Source organism: Eptesicus fuscus, chromosome 12 (assembly GCF_027574615.1).
Source record: "Eptesicus fuscus isolate TK198812 chromosome 12, DD_ASM_mEF_20220401, whole genome shotgun sequence".
Taxonomy (NCBI): Eukaryota; Metazoa; Chordata; class Mammalia; order Chiroptera; family Vespertilionidae; genus Eptesicus; species Eptesicus fuscus.
In genome coordinates, this window is record NC_072484.1 from 49,470,390 (window position 1) to 49,484,877 (window position 14,488).

At 41.8% G+C, this 14,488-nt stretch overlaps 1 pseudogene; it reads right to left on the bottom strand.

The window, feature by feature from the left end:
• Positions 1–8,859: 8,859 nt before the first annotated feature.
• LOC103304896 (peptidyl-prolyl cis-trans isomerase A-like) lies at positions 8,860–9,374 on the bottom strand (annotated as a pseudogene).
• Between the last annotated feature and the right edge of the window lie 5,114 nt (positions 9,375–14,488).

Here is a 14,488-nt window from a genome sequence, read left to right on the forward strand (position 1 = left end):
TGCTGGCCCCACCCCCCAATCAGGCCAGTTCACTGGCTGCAGTGGGCATCATAGCAACTGGTCATTACGGCATTACGTTCACTGGCTTTTTATATATATATAGATACTTTGCAATTTGCTTACTCTGCTACTCACTGGAAAACTTTGAAGGCACTATCTTCAATTTCACTGTCTTTTTTTCTACTGTATGCTCAAATTTTTATGGCATTTTTCTAATGGAATTTTATTTTATTTATTTTATTTTGTAGCTTCAGAATTTCTATCTGCTTATTTTAGTAATTTCTGTAGCACCAGCCATGTATTGAGAAGGATTCTGAGGAAAAATCAGTGATGGTCAAACATAGTGAATGGTAGAATGAACAAAAAATTTGACTGAGAACATGAGAGAATAAATGTCCCACTAATAATTCGTTTAAAGAATTAGGATTGCAGTACACCTCTCAACTATTCAATTTCTGGCCAGCACTTTACAGTTTTTCGAAGCAGGAGTAGGGGAGAGTGGTTTTCCATTTTATATTTTAAACCCAAAGTGATCTTATCATACAAAAGCATATAGAATTATATTCTAGAGAGAGAACAGCAGCTGACACAGAAAATGTACAGAAATCAGACAGGGATCATTCTCAAGTATAGAGAAATAATATTGCAGCACATCTTATCAATTTCCATTAACTAGTAGAACTGATCCATCTCATGGGAAACACTCTAGGGCGTCCTTCAGCCTGGGATGAAAGGACTCTGAGGGTAGAGCCAACCCACATGGAAAATAGAGAGCAGCAGTATAGTAACTGCAGAGGTTTTATAAAAAAACAGTATGAAAGTATGTGTGTTTGTAACATTATGTTCTATTGTCTGTTTATTAATAAGTATAAATTTGCATTAATAGGCTGCTAGCATATAAGCATGTACTATGTATAATTATAACAATACAAAGGAGGGTGATAGGACATATGCTGGAGTAAGTTTCTGTAGAGTATTAAAATTAAGATAATATTAATTCAATCTAGGTTGTGTTAACTTGAGATGCATTTTTAGTTTTGTAACAATTGGTAAAGGAATGCATTGTCATGTATTATTTATATATATATGAAAGCTTAAGTGACCAAATGACTGACCAGTCGCTGTTACGTACACTGACCACCAGGGGGCAGACACTCAATGCAGGATCTGACCCCTGGTGGTCAGTGAGCTCCCACAGCAGGAGTGCCACTCAGCTGACTGAGGGGCACCAGACACCAGACTCATGGCTGGTGTGCACAGCTGTGGCAGCACGAGCCTCTCCAGCCTCTGTAACAGCATGCTATTGAGAGCGGTGCCTGCAGGAGCAGTGAGGCCGGGATGAGCGGGAGTGGTGCAGTGCCTGGTCTGGGCTCCTCTCTGGCCACCTGCTGCTTCGAATTGCGAGAGTGCACAGGCCAGGCTCAGGGACCCCACTGGTGCACAAATTCGTGCACTGGGCTTCTAGTATGTTATATATTTATATATTATATATCTAAATATAATAGCATATATTATGTATTATTTATTATGTATTATATATTAGTGTATCTATAAATATACATATATACTACCCTATGTATGAGCAATAGAGCAATCCTATCTAATAAAGAGAGAATATGCTAATTGACCATCATGCCCTCACAAAGATGGCAGTGCCCAGAGCCAATAAGGAGGGACTATGCTAATTGACTGTCATGCCCTCAAGGATGGCAGCGCCCACAGCCACAAGATGGTGGCACCCAGTCCCCTCAGCTCTGCTGGGGCAGCAGGTGTGCGGCATGGCTGGGCCTGCCCCCAGGTGGGTCTGGCCACTCCGTGCACCTGCCTCTGGAGTCCCCCAATCCCCTCAGCCCTCCAGCTGCCCAGGGCCGCTGAGGCTCAGGTAACCAGGGCCAGCCGAGGCTTGCGCTGCTGGCAGTGGCAGCAGCAGAGGTATGATGGGGGTGTTGCCTTCCCCTGATCGCCAGGTTGCCTCCCACCCCTGAGGGCTCCCAGACTGTGAGAGGGGGCAGGCCAGGCTGAGGGACTCCCCCCTCCAGTGCATGAATTTCATGCACCTGGCCTCTAGTCTATATATATATAAAAGGCTAATATGCTAAGTGTCCCTCCCACTGGCTGACTGGTCACTGTGACATCCACTGACTACCAGGGAGCAGACGCTAAACACAGGAACTACTGAGCTGCAGTGACTTGGCAGCCGTGGTTCTCAGGTGACACACCCCGAAGCCAGAGAGGAGGGAGCCTGATTCCTCACAGGGCCACACGATTCCACATTCAACCATGGGTTATGTTGTTGCTGGGGTACTGTCAGCTCTGAATCTAGTTTACTGCACACTTGCATTTGTGTTCCATAGCCTGTACGACAGCAACTTTGCAGAGTGCCCTGTGGCACTCTGGAACCCCTGGGGGTATATTGAAGATCTGACTCGATCCCTGCAGGCTCCATCCCCACCTGCCGGAGGGACCCCACACACTTGCAGACACCCTTCAAGCCATGGTGCCACACCCAGTGCGGCCAGCCAGGGAGGGACCATGGAAGGTTGGCTCCAGGGTGTGTCCGTCACATCTCTCCCAGTCCCACCCCGCTGGCCACCTTCTAATTAATTTTCTTTCATTGTGCACCAATCTGTGATCTGTGTCACTAGTCCTGTATAATAAAAGCATAGTATTCAAATTGTCCCCTCAACTGGGAGTTCCACCAGGGGGTGTGGCTGAACGGGGGAAGGGAGGGAGGCCCTGGGAGGCAGCTGACAGCTGCTAGGGACTCAACAAGTACACAAGTTTCATGCACTGGGCCTCTAGTTTAATCTATACTAATAAAAGGGTAATATGCTAATTAGACTGGATAGACTGAACGTCTTGCAGACATCCTTCTGGACATCCTTCTGAACAAAGCTGCAGCGACTGAGAGGGCTGAAGGCCAGCAGCCTTGGCAGCTGTGAGGGCCAAGGGCTGGCAGCACGGAAGAGGCAGCAGTGCGGGCTGGTCCAGTGCCATGGCCCCTTCCACAGAGGTGGCATGGGAGAGGCAGTGGCATGGGCTGGTCTAGCACTGTGGCCTCTTCCACAGAGGCAGCAGGAGAGGGGGCTGCGCAGTCCCAGTCCCAGTGCTGCCCCTTCCACAGAGGCAGTGGCGTGGGCCCAGTCCTGGCACCACGCCTCCACAGAGGCTGAACGGGGTGCGACCTGCTGTGCCTCAACCTCCCAAAGCCCCTCCCCCAGCCAGCCTGGTCCCAGATTGCCCCCCATCTACCAGTGGGCGGGGGGCAGAGCCAGCACTAAGAAGCAAGAACCGAGGGCTGGCAGCCGCAACAACAGCTGCAAAGGCCAAGAGGGCTGTGGCTGCCAGCAGTGGCAGCAGCAGCAGGGTGATGGGGGCAGTGACTTTCCCTGATCAGCTGGGTCACCTCCCACAGAGGGAGGCCAGAGGCAGCAGCAGTGGTGGGGTGATGGGGGCGGCGCCTTCTCCTGATCAGCCTGGTTGCCTCCCGCAGAGGGAGGCCAGTAGGACATCCCTTGAGGGCTACCAGACTGTGAGAGGGGGCAGGCTGGGCTTAGGGACCCCCTCTCCAGTGCATGAATTTTCGTGCACCAGGCCTCTAGTTATAATATAATGTGGTAAATACCATGTAGACATGTAAACAGAATGCTCTGTAAGTCCTGGGGTGAACCTAGATCATTGTGGAGGAGGTGATGGCTAACCAGAATTCTAGACAGATGTGGGCAGAGTATTCCAGGACTATGGGGAAGAATAAGCAATGACAGAGAGGACAGAACTAATAAAAAAATGACATGCAGAGCAAAGCAGCTGGGAGCTCATTACACATACCCAGGAAAATAAGGAGGGAGTATATATGAGTCTGGAGAAGAAAAAACACTGCAAACTTATTTTCAGAAAAATAATACTGTCATGCTTTGATTGAAATGGAAAATTATTTTAATTATCCATTGCTGTGTAAGGAATCACCCTAGAACTCAGTGGCTTACCAATGTGTAGTTACCTTTCACAGCTGGAGGGTTGAATGGGCTGAGGTGGGCAGTTCTGATTTGATGTTTCCCAGGAAACTGCCATCACATGTCATCTGGGACAGGGTCAACTGATGGTCTAGACATGAGTCACATAGTATAACATCTGTCACATCTTCCTGTTAAACAAAGCCAAACCAGAATCAATTCCATGCTGGAAGGGACTGCACTTGAGTGTGGCTTCCACTGTGGGGTCATCACTGAGGAAAAACCTAAAGGATTTCAGTTGTGGTTTTTTAGTATAGTCTTATGTTAATATTCTCAAAGCAGTGTTCAGTTGATGCTATGGGTTGGATGAACTCTACTTTCTATCAGTGTTAAAATTCTCTTATTTCAAAGGACACAGATGAAAAGAAAAATAACTTTAATTCATTGTTTTAAATGCACTCACGTTGAGAGTATTCAATGTGTAATTAATCTGGAAAAATAACTTAGGAAGAACTCTCAAATAAATGCTTGGTATCTAACTTTTGGGTCATTTTATTTTGAATTAAATTAAAAACTATTAGTGCTAAAAGTCTCTTTAAAAGTCTACTTCCCTATTATATTTGAAATATACATATTCTTCTATATTTTAGAAAGACAACACAAGTAGGAATAAGGTAGTCTAACCAGAAAACCACATTTCATGACTAAAATAGTTTAGCTCAAAAATAGAAACAAATAGTTTTACTACTGAAATGAAACTCACATAAATGCTGCTATATTTTCCAGAGGTAGATACCCCTGCTCCTCCTATGCTTCATTTAAAAAAATAACAGATAGCCCTGGCTGGTGTGGCTCAGTTGGTTGGGTTTCATCCCGTGCACCAAAAGGTTGCTGGTTTGATTCCCAGTCAGGGTACATGCCTGGGTTTCGAGCTGGATCCTCAGTAGGGGTTGTGCATAAGGCATCAGATTTATGTTTCACTCTCACATTGATGTTTCTCTCTCTGTGACCCTCTCCCCTCCTTTATCTTTAAAAAAAATAAATAAAAATTTAAATTACACAGGCTCAATATGCTTTTATATATGCATACAAATATAATGTGTATACATATATTTTACATGTAAATATGTGTATACTTATGTATATACTAGAGGCCCGGTGCACGAATTCGTGCACGGGTGGGGTCCTTCAGCCTGGTGGGAAATCAGGGCCAATCGGGGCTGTCTCGCCTAGGGCTGGCCAGACGGGAAGGGTCCGCGGGAGGCCTCCAGGGCGTGTCTGGCCTTCTTGCCAGTCGGCCAGACCCCAGCAGCAAGCTAACATACCGGTTGGAGCATCTGCCCCCTAGTGGTCAGTGCACGTCATAGTGACTGGTCAAGCGGTGGACCGAATGGTCGACTGATCAGTCGGACACTTAACATACTATACTTTTATTACATAGGATGATATATATGTTATATATATATATTTATATTTATTTGTACATATATATTTCTAATGAAGCATTGGGTGAGCAGGGAAACACTGAGGAATATATGTGAGTAAAGTAGTATTTATTCTGGGCTGGGATATGATGGGGAAATTAACAGCTAGACTAAAGGAACCCAGAAGAAGGACATTTGGAAAGGGAAGCGAAGGTAAAAGCCTGAGCTATAACATTGCCATCTGACTGAGGAGATGGGAGAAGTGAGTGTGGCTGGAGCACAAGGGGAAGGAGGGAAGGTGTTGTACAGACCCCTCACTTTGCTACCAGGAGTTCGCCATGCGCTGCTCTTACAATGGATTCCTCAGACATTGTACGATGCTCCTGTTTTTCTTATAATTAGGATGTGAGCTTCCACATGTTTCTTCTCATTATTTAGACAGATTCAAGATTGGACATAAAGCTGGTATGGAAAAGCAGACCATCAGCAATTTTTTAGGGAGTACATTTTCTTTTTTTTAGCATCAGATTATTTGTTGTTCTGTTCAAAAAATGGAGATGCCCAGTTGGACCAGGAATGACTGAGTGTGTGTGTGTGTGTGTGTGTGTGTGTGTGTGTGTGTGTGTGTGTAGACTAAATCACTGTGCGTAGCAATTAAGAAAACCTTTGGTGTTTCTAAGGGCAGCCTGAGGTAGAGAGGTGAGGAGGGGTGAGAAGAAGGGGAAGGGGAAATGACAGCAAGGTAAAAGTTTAAGGGCAAAATGGTGCAAGGATTTTAGGAAAAGAAACCTCACTATCCAGGGTTAAATAACTCAGCTTCAATGCTTCCTGGTCTTTTCTTCCTTTGAATCAGAAACAATGAGCCTCATGCATCTAACTGTTTAGGTAGTTTTTTGAGCTATGAACACATCTGACGTATTTTTCAGTATTATTTGAGAGCATAACAGATAACATATATAAAATTCAGCAGAAACAGGAAAGCTGAGACAGAAGTGATGAGGAGACAGATAAGATTCACACCAGCCCCATGTCTTCCTCCCAGTTGTCCCTAGAGATATTGTGACAGATAAAAATGGGTTTACCAGGGAAAGATAAATGGTGTTCCGGCCAATCTTGTTTTAGTTTTATCAGGCAAGGTGATGCCAGCAAAGCAAAAATGCTTGAATAAAGCTGGGCGGTTGAGTTCTGGATACAAAAAAAAATTATGTCTGTGCACCAATTGAATTTCACTTTTGTAGAAACCAAATTGAGTTTGTCAGATACTTATAAATTAAAGTCAGTCAGTAAATTTGTCTTTAGGAACCCAAATGACTTTTTTGATGTACTAATGCTCTGCCACCTATATGGATAACAGTTATATAATAAATGCAATACATTCATTATACATACATGCATATATGTGTGTATATATGTATATATATATATATATGTATATATATATATATATATATATATATATATATATATATATATACATATATATATATACATACAGTTTGAAGCTTAAGTTGTCTATGCATTGAGATAAATCTGCTTATAATTTTCTCTTGACATCCTACTGAGAGTATTGGACAGTTTGTCATTCTTTCCATGTACTTGTGAAATGGCGTTTCATAGAGAATTTCAGGCGGCATATTTGGGACAGTCAAGCTTGTCCTTTGGTGATGAGTATAGGCTCTGCTCCCTAAAGACAGAAAGTAACACATTTTTGCCTTTTTCTTACCCTGAAGCATTTCAAGTTCAATAGCCATGAGAATATATCCACATTTAGCAGGTGGGTACACTCAGTTCCTATCTCAAAAATCCTGTAGCTACAACCCTCTGCCTAAGCGAATGGTGGTATTATGTCATGTCGGAGCTCTACAAAGGGCGGCGCAGCTGGGACTCCTCGCAGAGCCAGGCACCTGCATTCCCTACTTTTGTTCTTCTCATAATTTGCTCGCATGTGTTCGGTGAGTATAATGCACTATGTCACAGGAGGCAGGGTTGGCCTAAAAAAAATCTCATTAACCAGCACTTGAATTCATAACTAGTCTGCCTGTGGCATAGCACATTTTAAATTGTGTGATTACATTTTCGATTCCACTTAAATTAAATGGAGAACATATTCTCTTTTTTTTCCCCCAAAAGAGAATAGAAGATGGATTTGTTTTGTTGTAATGATGTCAAGAAAACTGTGTGGTGGATTAAATATTTTTATTTTCTAGATTGTCCTTTAAATGTTTAGTTCCTTTTTCGTTGAATAGACTCACCTTCCTAGTGGAAGGACAAGGAGCCTGAGTTTGAATGTGTAACTGCCTCAGTGCTTTCTACTATGGAAATCATCCATCAGAAAATTTGGGGCTTGCTTCAGGAGGGGTGGATGGAGGGGTGGAGGGTACAATCCCAAATACATGAAGGTAGTTTTTGCATTGTGATCAATTACAACGCAGAATGTCACATCTTTATCATCCTTAGAATATTATTATTGACAGTGCTTCACTATGAAAATGGCTATAAAAATTTGAATGTGGCCTGGCCGGTGTCGCTCGGTAGTTGAGCATCGACCTGTGAACCAGAAGGTCATAGTTCAATTCCTGTTCAGGGCACATGCCCAGATTGCAGGATCTATCTATCCCCAGTGTGGGGCATGCAGGAGGCAGACAATCAATTATTCTCATCATTGATGTTTCTGTCTCTTTTTCCCTCTCCCTTCCTTTCTGAAATCAATAAAAATATATTTTAAAAATTTGGATGTGAAAAATTGTTTTAACATCTTGCCTACAAAAAAAAAATGCATTACTTGACATGAAGGTGAAAGTATGTTTACTTCTTGTGTAGAGGTGCTTAACATTTTCACACTAACACACAATTATTTTATTGTTTTTAATATCACATTTCAACATGTATTTTTAATTTGTAGGAAAGAATATCAGAAAGTATTCAAAGGGCATGACCTACACTATTATTACTATAAAAAGTATAGGATATTTACACTTGATGCTAGGATTATATCTTTTATTTTCTTATTTTAGATTCATTTACTCAGCTCTAATGTTGCTATTGATAAGCTCACTGACATTCACTAAGACTTATAAACAGCTTTTGTAAAAGCACTTCCCATCTTACCATAATGTTATTTTGAGTGGTGTAATATCTTCAAGAAAATTATCATGACCATGAACTCTTTTGTCTTATAGTATTCATTAAATATGAATATTTTAGAATATATTTATTATAAAAATGGAAGCAACTGCTCCATAATCATCAACTGAATATGTTGTTTTCCAAATTTTTAACATTCAACATATTTTTTTTGACAAACAACTCTTTCGTTTTTATTTCATAATCATAATCTTAATGCTGTAATTCAGCTAGACTGAGAAGGGGTAAGGAAATTATGGAACCTAATAAACTGGCAAAAGCACAAAGATTAGAAAACATTCCAAGAAAATCGGGGTGAAGGGGTGCTCTCCTGAGCTACAGAAGGAATGGTCTGGTGGTTAAAACACAAGTCAAATTTATTAGAGTTGTCCACAGTCAGCAGTGGTGATCTTCTTGCTGGTCTTGCCATTCCTGGACCCAAAGGGCTCCATGGCTGTCACAATATCCATGCCTTCATTCACCTGCCCGAAGACCACATGCTTGCCAGCCAGCCACTCAGGCTTGGCGGTGCAGATGAGAAACTGGGAGCCGTTGGTGTTAGGCCCAGCATTTGCCATGGACAAGATGCCAGGACCTGTATGTTTCAGGACGAAGTTCTCATCCTCAAATTTCTCCCCATAGATGGACTCGCCGCCTGTGCCATTATGGCGTGTGAAGTCACCACCCTGACACATAAATCCCGGAATAATTCTGTGAAAGCAGGAACCTTTATAACCAAATCCTCTCTCCCCAGTGCTCAGAGCACAGAAGTTTTCTGCCGTCTTTGGAACTTTGTCTGCAAACAGCTCAAAGGAGATGCGGCCCATGGGCTCACCCTCGAAGGCGATGTCGAGAACACAGTGGGGTTCACCATGGCTGTCATGGTGGTTTCGGGGTGGCAGTGTCTGCAAAGCATCAACATAGGTTTTGAAATAATATAAAATTATTGAAATGTTGAGCAGTCGTCTTAAAATAGAAGTTGTCAATTCCCTATGTCTGCTATATTTCATGGAATTGGCTTTATCCTTTCCTTGAACATTGAAGTAGAAATCAAAATTTGATAACATCATTGTCCTCTTGAAGAGCAGAAATACTTTAAAATATTCCATAACAATTGACACCATTTGGAATTATAAAATTGTAGTTTATGCTTAGAAAAATTCTTACAGATTCACGTAGTGTATGTATGTGTGTATGCATATATGTGTGTATGTAGGTATGTGTGTATGTGCATATGTATATAGTCCTTAAAGTAGCATGAGAAACAGAGATGAGAAAAAAAAGCAGATAAATTTAAGCATCCTCTGATCCAGTGATGGCGAACCTATGACACGCATGTCAGCACTGACACGCGTAGCCATTTCTGATGACACGCGGCTGCTAAGGCGGCCGCATGCCGAGGATGAAACATTTGCTGAGGATGAAACATTTGCGAAATGTTTTTTTCCTCAAAGTGACACACTACCCGAGTTATGCTCAGTTTTTTGGCGAAGTTTGACACACCAAGCTCAAAAGGTTGCCCATCACTGCATCACACCCTTTTGTCAAATTACGAGGCTTCTATTGCAATCTGACATGTCTATACATCTGCAACCATAGACCTATGGTTGCTCTTTTTACAAATTATAAAGCTATTTTCTCAATTTTATGCATCTACATAAGCAATTTATCTTTCAAAAAACAATAGAATTTTATATATCAGTCAGATTCACAAAGCCTCCAGTGGTTTTCTAATACCAATTTTATTTTCTGCACTAATACATCATGATGATAAGATAAAAATATCAAATGGCCATCAGTGATAAACATGATAGAGCTTTTGGAAATGCAGTGAATTGCCGTGCTGTTAGAGCACACAGAGTTAGGCAATGATAGAGCATTCACATAGATGCCATATGGTCACTAGAAGAGGGACAAGGACTGATGCAGTGGGATCAGCAAGAACATGCATTTTGAAAGAACAAACTGCAATAGTGTGGGAATTATTTCAATTAATCCTATTATATAAGTTAACCCTTAACTATGCTGGCCTAGCAGATCTTAAGTTATATGTAGGATAATTATAATACACTTGTTACAAACATCAACAGCACCAATGTTACTTGTACACTTGCAAAAATACAAACATCATTCACAATTTTGAATTGTGATCTAAAAATACAATAGCTATTTAAGGCAACAATTATAACTTAGGCTATATTACAGTTTTCAATACCTATGAAACAAGTTTTTGTTCTGCCAGCAGTAAACAAAAGTCAACTAGAAATGTTGTCACCATAAGTGATTGATTTGGCAAAAAGATCATTGCAAACTGGTTCATACAGCCACACGCACAAGAAACAGGAAGCCCCTTTTCACTGAGGAAAGACAAGGGGCTGCTGCAACCAGACAACTCTGTTGTAAACCTAGTTTTTCCTGTAGGGCTTTTCCAGAGACACAGGGTGTGTGAGCCCCTCCCACCAGCCCTCCTGATTCCTAAGTTGAGGTCTCTGTCACAGATTCTGACAGTTCTTAACTATACATGTATGTCAATTGGATTCTGTTGGTTGATTGTGTCATTCAAGTGTTCTATATCTTTCTGGTTTAGAGAAAGGTTGTAGAAGTTCCAACATTTGTAATTGTGGATGTCCTGTTTCTCCTTTTAGCTCTTTCAGTGTTCACAGCACCTACTATGAAGCTCTATTGTTTGATATGTACACATTTAGGGTCATTATTTTGTCATTAGTCAATGCCCCTCTTTATTTCTAGTGATATTCCCGTGCTCTGAATCTACGTTAATGGCTTTTAATATGGTTGCTCCAGTTTTATTGTTGTTGTTTTTTAATAGCTGTATGCATGATATTTCTTTTTATCCCATTTTCCTGTCAATCTCCATGTTGTTGTATTTGAAGTGAGTCCCTTCCAGACAGCATGTAATTGAATCATAGACTGTTTAATCCACTCTGCTAATTTCTGACATAGAATAGACTGATGTCCAATATGACAAAGTGTGCCAGACATATTTTCATTTTAAGCATCAATCATGTGACTTAGTAAGTTTTCATCTTACTAAGTCCCAGCCCTCAGCCTACAAGGCAACGCTGAGTAGAACAGAAAGGAGATGCTTTGCTGACCCACCTTCACAAAACTATGAGAAACTAGAAGTTTGTAAAGTTGATTTAAGCCACTAAGTATGGAAGAGGGAGAGGAGGATTTAATATGTTTATTCAGCAGCAGATAATTTGTTTTGCTACATGAAAAAAGCATGGAAGAATTTCACTAGCAAAAGTTTGAAGTAAAGAAACCAGACACTGAATTATACATTCAATGTGATTCCATATATATCAATTTTAGAAAAAATAAAATTCACCAATAAAGATAAATGTTAGAATAGTGGTTAACTTAAATGCTATAATAAAGAAAGAGGCATGATCATGGTTATTAAGAAATCCTATATAATAAAAGCCTAATATACTAAGTGTCCAGTCGACCAGTCGGACATTCAACCAATCAAAGCATAATATGCTAATGATATGCTAAGGCAGTTCAACAGCTCGCTATGACATGCACTGACCACCAGGGGGAAGATGCTCCAACCAGTAGGTTAGCTTGCTACTGGGGTCTGGCTGATCAAGACTGAGCGAGATAGGCCGGACACACCCTGGAGTCCTTCTGTGGTCCCCCCTGCCTGAGCAAGAATTTTATGCATCGGGCCTCTAGTTTTCCTATATTTGACTTGCATTATAGTTAAACTAGAGGCCCGGTGCACGAATTTGTGCACCAGTGGGGTCCCTCAGCCTGGCCTGCAGAAACAGGTCAAAACTGGCTCTCCGACATCCCCTGAGGGGTCCTTGATTGTGAGAGGGCACAGGCCAGACCGAGGGACCCCTCTGGTGCATGATCAGGGCCAAGGAGGGACACAGGAGGTTGGACAACCCGGGAGGGATGTGGGAGGGCTCCAGGGTGTGTCTGTCCCATCTTGCTCAGTCCCAATTGGCCAAACCACAGCAGCAAGCTAACTTACTCGTTGGAACGTCTGCCCCCTGGTGGTCACTGCACGTCATAGCGAGCAGTTGAGTGGCCTTAGCATATCATTAGCATATATGCTTTGATTGGTTGAATGGCCGACTGGGTGACTGGACACTTAGCATATTAGGCTTTTATTAAATAGGATAGATGTGCTCATATTGTTACAAAATAATTACAAACTACATACACTTGGGATTCTCTATGTATTTATAATAATAAAATAATAAAATTTGCCAAAAATAAACAGATACATGTAAGAAAGTAGATTGCCACTTGGTGCATAAGAAAAAATTTTGTTAATATTCTGCCATTTATGTATTTTAATTTCCATCCAAAAAGGGCTACTAGAACATTTACTGCAGGGGTAGTTTTCTAGCTAGTCAACCTAGGTCTAGAATTCAGTCATTGTGTCCCTCCTTTTAAAGTTGAGGTCACAGGTAAGCTCTCAACCTGACATCCTATGTGAAGACTGTCCCCAATTATTATCTGGAGAGATTCGAAGCATACTAGGCCTAATGTTAAATGGAAGCAAAACATTTTATTTTTGCTTACCTGATTGGTACTTTGCATCTTAGTTGTGATTTTAAAATATCAATCTTCCTCCTAGTAACTGGCTATGCATTGTTATCCATTATTAGAAGGTGACCCTGTGTCTTTCTGAATGCTGTGTGCTCTGACTTGAGTCCCCATTTGGATAATTCCCTAACAGAAACTACAAGTAAACATGCAAAACATAATGCTGCTCAAGTAACTAGGCTTCTGGGGACTAAATTGTTTTACACATAATTTATGGCCGCAGAGTGTGTACCAGGCAGCAAGTAAAATAATCTCACAATGAAAGAGAAATATCAGATTATTTTGGCTTTGTTTCTCATTACTGGGATTCTGGGATATTCTCACCCCATCCCTTCTTTCCCCAAAGAATTCCTCCAGTGAATTCAAATAAATACCATGTATTACCTCATGTTTATGCCAGAAGTATCCCACCATCTCAATCTCCTTCAAATCTATGTGTGTGAACATAATGCTTCTAGCTACATAGCGTGTCCCTGCCCCTCTCAGTACTCTCTCTCATTTAGCCTCGCTATGAATTTCTGATATATACTGTTTCACATTTATTTTTCCTGCGTCCTAGGGAAACACATTTGGATAATTATTTGAGTCAGGTGGCCTCAGTTCCTGCAAGGCTGTTTATTGAATGCACTATTACGCTGCAGTCCACATTCCAACATATTTCAAGAGAATCCACCAGTGGACAAAGTATCTTTCATCTGCTCCTGTAACACCCTACGTGGCTTAGGCACTAAATCAGTATTTCTTTGTGCTCTCAATATATATGAAAATGGAACAGTTTGATTTTTTTTTCTCCACTTCCTCTTGTCAGAACTCTGACAGACCCCCTTTGCAGAACAGTGGGTGAGAATGTACGCTAATATCACATACTCTTCTTATCGGATCAAAACCACTGGTTCCCTTTGATACGACCCACTGATTTAAGAAGAGGTGAATGCAGCTCTCTTGCCATAGGAGATCCCTTCTGGCTCTTCATGCCAACACACACGAGCATGTCTGCTGTGAAATCCGGCAGATCGGCTGACAGAGTCTGCGGTGAATAGTGTTCTTGCTGGATCTTGAGAGGTCAAAGCAAGGTAGAATATAGAGTCCACAGGTGACAGGAGAAGCATTTTCTCCCAGAGCATTTCAAAGAGGCGCTGATCAGGCGCTGGGGCTGCCAACTATTGTTCTGTGGACCTTTCCAAAGTTGTTTGCACTTGATCCAGTTGACTGCCAACTTCACCTGCCACCTCCCTGTGTCCTTTCTTTGCCGTCAAAATGCACCTCCTTCTAATATCTTTAGTCATATGTGACTTGCCACACTGGTAGCAGGGTCCTGGATTCTCCTGCCTCGTGGAGCTTTGCTTCAGACCTCTGTCCCTGTATATTAAAAATAAATAAATAAATAAAAGCCTTTTCATTGAC